The sequence below is a fragment of the Acromyrmex echinatior genome, chromosome 9 (assembly GCF_024713525.1).
Source record: "Acromyrmex echinatior isolate Ae372 chromosome 9, ASM2471352v2, whole genome shotgun sequence".
NCBI lineage: Eukaryota > Metazoa > Arthropoda > Insecta > Hymenoptera > Formicidae > Acromyrmex > Acromyrmex echinatior.
The window spans coordinates 12,159,151-12,165,150 of NC_141860.1; positions in this window are offsets into that span (position 1 = coordinate 12,159,151).

Below are 6,000 nucleotides of genomic sequence, written 5' to 3' on the forward strand. Positions count from 1 at the left end.
CTCTGCAAAACAGACCGCTTGTACTTTTTTTCACTATCGCGTACCAATTTAGCATATTTTCTTGACTCAGTTCCAACATGGCGCGTCGTTTTTAGAGTGATAATCGCGTTGGCGATCAATCAACTTTGCTCGCGATGGAAAGAAGAACGCAAATAAAACAACTTCCGACGAGGCGGAATAAAGCGAATGGAGAATAAAAGAGATAAAAAAAAAAGAGCAATGCGGAACGTATTTCTGTTTTCGAGACGCCAACACGACGATGACACATTCTAATCGTAACCGTTTGCATGTATATAATATACATGGAATAATATATAATATTTACTCTTATGAATCATAAATTACGATGAGTATACCGTAACGAAAGTACTTTAGATGTAAACACGAGAAATCCGAACTGATCATATACTTTGTTTCATTTTATTGTATTGTATACAAAATTCTAAAAACCATATTAAAATAGATTAAGGCCTAGTTTTCACAATTTATAGTTACCCATAAAGATTAAAGGTTATATCAAGAAATCAATGAAATTCACTTCCAAATTATTTAGTAATCTTTAATCTCTAGATAACCATTGCATATATTGTGAAAACGGGCCTAAGACTGCAAAAGTATGTTTAAAATATGTTTGAGGAATATCTTTTATAATACGTAATTTTCTTGTTATTACAAAAAAAAAATGCCATTTAATTTCCATAGTTGCGCGGAAACGTGTATAGTGTTTAAAAAATCTCATGTTATTTATAGAAATAAATACAATAGAAGAGATCAACGATGTTTAAAGACAGAAGTGTTTCTATACATTATTTGTGTTAATACATTGTACATGTACTTGAATGGGAGATGAAGAAGACGGAGAATGAAAGAGGGAGAATGAAAGAGGGGATCGCCGATGGGAAGGAGGCGAGAAACTGAAGATAAGTCATCCCATGTGTACAGAGAAAGCCCAACAGACGCGCGACGACCGCTTCGGCTTGTCGAACGGGTTGTAACTTGTAACTCGCCGCCCTGTTACTCACGCGCTCGCGCGAAATTAATCAACGGTAAAGTAGAGGTGTGCGTCCAGCTTTAAACGTGCCGCGTATATCTGCATCGTTGCGCGTGCCCTTCCTTTCTCAACTCCATTCGTTTTGTCTTATCCCGTTTCATGCTACAAGAATGGTAGATGACTATTACAAGGCTATCATAAAACGACGCTTGCATTCGCACGTCTATGTATCACTATACAATAGCATAAAAAATATCAACATAATGTCTTGAACTCTTCATTGATATCGGTAGTATTAAATAAGATGTAAAAGAAATGTTCTTCATTCTTCAATATCGTTGTATTTCATTTCTCATCTGTAATTGAGGAGCAGACTTTCAAAAAATGTAAAAAAATGTTCAGGGTTACTTCCCAACATTTGTATTACATTAGCGAATAGATTTTTAACGAGATATTTTGGGAAGGAAAAACCGAATTCCGTTTTCGAGAAAATTCGAGAATGAAATTTCGTTTGTATTAAAAAAAGATCCAGATTGCGAAGGTTAAATATTGATTTTTTAAGAAATATTAAACAATCAAAGAGAGATTGTAGAATTAAATCAGAATCGAGTTGGGATAATACAAAAAAAGAAATTTGTAATCGCGTATCACGCAATAAATTATTACCGCGTATTTGTTTATGAATAGCATATTCTCGGTACGTTAAGATCACGAGCAAGTATGTCTTCTATAGCATTCCCGCATATACATATGTACTTAGACAACATGACTACCGCTGTGGCTGACTGACAAGTAGTAAGGCCGGATTGTTACTCATGCATTCGCGCGAAATTAATCAGAGGCAAAGTAGGCGTACATTCAACTAAAAGGTTTAAGCCCGATTCTCTCTTCTCTTAGCGATACTCGCGTCACTCTTTTTGTATCTCCATGCTACTTGGCCTTTGACTTCGCAGAGTCGACTCTGGGAAATCTAGATTAGATGGTACCGCTAGATTAGTTTTACTCTCTGTTGTATCATGTAACATATAAAATGTCAATAAAGCGCGGCTATAAATGCGCAGCTGTTATCATGATACATGTAATCAATTCTTTACATATTAAAAATAATATAAAACTTATACTTTGAGAATTGTGTGCGATTTAAAATACTTAAACAATAATAATAAGATTATTTTCAATTCGATTCTCTTCCTCTCTCTAAGAAATTTATTTATATATTCAATTTTCACAAAGCATTTTCCCCAAGATCTTTCAGAAATTCTTTTAAAAAGTATCTAATGGTGGAATATGACTCTATAATATAGTGCAATGTTATCGTTTTATCCTACTTCCTCTCACCTTTCAACTACACCGCTCACGTCTGCTTCTCGTTTTGAATTAATCAAGGACAAAAGGCATACTTAACGTCACAAATAGACACATTGCCGTAGCAATCGCTCTCATTTTCCTTTCAGCTCTCTCTTTCTCCCACGATACAAACAGCAGTAGTACCTTTCAACAGTTGCCGTCGCGCGTAAAGCTTTTATCGAAGTCTATAAGAACGATAAATAAATGCTGCATGCATAAAACGGCATACCGTTCATCCGTTCGAGATTAATATCAAACTGCTTAGAGTCAACTTTTTGTAAACTCATAAAGACCTGACACTCCATAGTCACGCATCGTAGTTAGCGCGAAGCGAAGACTGCCGGACAACTTTGTCGAGGATCTCGTGGCTAACCAGTTGCTATGCAAGTCAACGTCGCGACTTCCGGTCGAAGGTCGACGGATAAATTTTCCTTGGCAGAGTGTTAATTGCTTGCGTTTTCGTAGCGCCGTTTTAACCGCGTCTCTCCCCGGATCTCTCATAAAGTCGTTCCGTATTAAATACATTGCCGCCCCGTGTCCGGCGGTTATCATCCTGAAAGAAACGGGCCTCCCTTCCCTCCCACACCGGGTGAATTAGTTAACGTCGGTTAATGTAATTTCGTGTATGAAACAACGCCCGGACGTGAGCTGGCACTCCGGTAATGCCGGGGTATATAGATAATAGGGCGAGTTCAAAACATTTTCAGATGTACAATATATATAGAATATATATAGAATACCTCATTCATTGCTCGCGTTTTCTTTTATCTGTTTTGTTTTGTTTTTTTTTTTGTAGATTTTTATATCATACAGGTCTTTGAAAATTATTACTGTCTCTACTGGAAAGATAATAATATTGTAATTTCAAAATTGTATGAATTAATCTGATGATTAGTCTACGGATCTTCACTAATTATACAATGCAAATATTGACTGATAAGCCGGTAAAATCGATCGGATAACACATTTATAATAACGGCTCTCGCGAGCAGCATCGAGTTACGATCGATTAATGCGATTAAACAAATTATTACGGTGCTATGACATTTCGCTACAAACGCGCGTATTTTCTGGGCGGGCATCGCAATTCTTTCTCTTTCTCTCTTTTACTCTTTGGGTCCCATTATGAAACGCATTATTGCAAAAATAAGCTCTAATCGCGGGTAGGTGCGCTTGTATCGGCGGATATATTGACGGCGCGGCGTGCGATATTATATGTATATGTATATGCTTTAAAGAGCCGCGCCAGCGAGATACAGCGAGATACGCGGTAGCGAGAGGCCCGCTTTATCCGTACCGTACCGTGTAATAGCCTCGGACTTCCTGTTCGTGTAAAGAGCGACGTACAGCACGTACACACCGGGCGTTCACACGCACGGACACGTATATATACACACACACGCGTACGTATACATGCGGTCGCTGCTCACCGTGGATAAAAGTGAATCGATAATGATACGCGGCCAACAAAAATGCCGCCACACCAGCATTGCCGCCCTCTCGGCATCCACCCCGTGGGAATGCGCGCGGGCCACGTCGAACGTTCCGGCTGATAACCGTGTTACAATTTAACGCTGAGAGAGCCCGGTGCGCGGTGTCAGTTTCGTTGGCGCATAATAGCCCCCATGTTTGTGTCGATTTATGCCGAACGCGCGAGGTGTAACCCTGTGCTGCCGTGGTTCCGAAATCGAACTCGACATGGTCGTGCAAAGCACACGTTTAACGATATCATAGATATCGGGATAATGGGAAAGATGTCAGTACATACCCTAAAAGCATTTCGCTCTTCTCTGTTCTAAATAGCTCATACAGCTATTTAGAATAGAATATTATCAATGAAAAGTGAAGCTCAACTATCGGTTCATATTTTCACGGAACTTTAAATTATCTGTTTTTACTTTTCATAAAGTATCGATGTTTTTATCGATACATTTGGGTTATTCATATATATTTCCGTATGTGTTTTCCGAACTCTTCTGAATGACGATTTTCTACACTGAATAGAATTAACTAAATCATTTGTTCGAATAGTACCAACTGAATATTTATTAAGTATAACATATTTTTTTTACAAAAACCATTAATTCAATCATTTTTTATTAAGTATTATATATGTATGTGTATATATATATAAATGTTTAGTTGGAATGAAATAAATATTTATTAAAAAATACATTTTTTTTTCAGTATTTATTCGTACTTTATAGCTTTCATCAATGAAAAGATAAAAAAAGATATCAAATGCAGATCAAATGCATTTTTCAGAATTATTCATTATTTCTGAATATATTTTACATATATATATTTTATTTCGCACAGATAGAGCGATTAGAGCGACTATAACGGGCATGCATGTTGTATGCGTTGATAGGATGACTGAAAAGGGATGTTTGCGATCGCAGTAGAGAGCATGAAAGAGCGTATAGGTATATTGAATTCAACGGTTTTAGAATGGGATTGAATCCGTATAAATTACGCAATTTAAATTATGCAAATTAACAAACTGAGTAGGTGGTGTGCATTTATAGTATTGTTTGTTCTTTTACTACATTTTTTGTATTCGGATATACTAAAAGCGGAAATTCTTGTTCATAAATTGACAATATTTGAAACATCTAATAATATTTTATAAAAGAAAACCCTATAAAATTCTAAACAGATATCTATTTGTTATCAAGTTAAAAAAAAAACTTGCTCAAAAAAGGCTCCGACGCCTTTACCACGCGGACGGTACATCCGGTTCATGATCATCAAGGGTGAAGCGTGTAAATTCGCTTTTACATACGCGCTCGCGCGTACGCAAGAAGAACGCGGCGCGCGGTGGCGGCGCGCCACCGATCTTGCAACAAATCTATTTCCACGGTGTGCAAAAACAGAAGACACGCCGTGCCGGGTAATGAACTAATCTTGCGAGCTTCGCCATGAACGTGGCGGAGGCCGGCCGGCCGGCCGGCCGGCTGCAGAGGGAGGGAAAAAGGACGAGAGACGCAGAGGACTTTTGCCGTGGCTTAATAACATGAGTTTTTCCCGACTACTGGTCGGAGTAAACGCTTCGCGAGAGAACGGGAGATCGTGAGAGCAACGTGGAGAGCGTTATTCCGTCGCCGCTCCGGTGAACCAGCGATCATTCGACAATTGAAGGATTCGCGAAGAGAGAACGGATTAAATCTGTAATTTTGTAAGACTCGTTTAATTCGCGTAAGATTGCTTTTGCACATCAACGAGAAGTACAGTTCAACTATCGTTCATATTTTTAATGAACTTTCAATGATCTGCTTTTACTACTTAGAAAATATCGATATACGTATTTTCGCAAATAAGTTTAATTATTCATACGTTTTTCCAAATTCTTCTGAATAATAAGAAAAAGTATTATCTTATCCAAAGTTTAAAAAGTTACTTAAAGTCTTTATTCTTTAAAAATTATGAATTTATTTCATTTTGTTTAATCTTCTTCGTTATAAACAAAAAATTTAAAAGATATTAGATACACAAGATAGGTACTTAAGATTAAATAACTTTATATCCTTATCACAATTAATCGCGTCGATAGCATTATTTTTTCGAAATATGTATATGGAAATTGTATTGTATATTTTACAGTGCTCGATCAATTGCACTTTACATGCGAGTATAACGCATGACAATGTAAATCCCTCTGA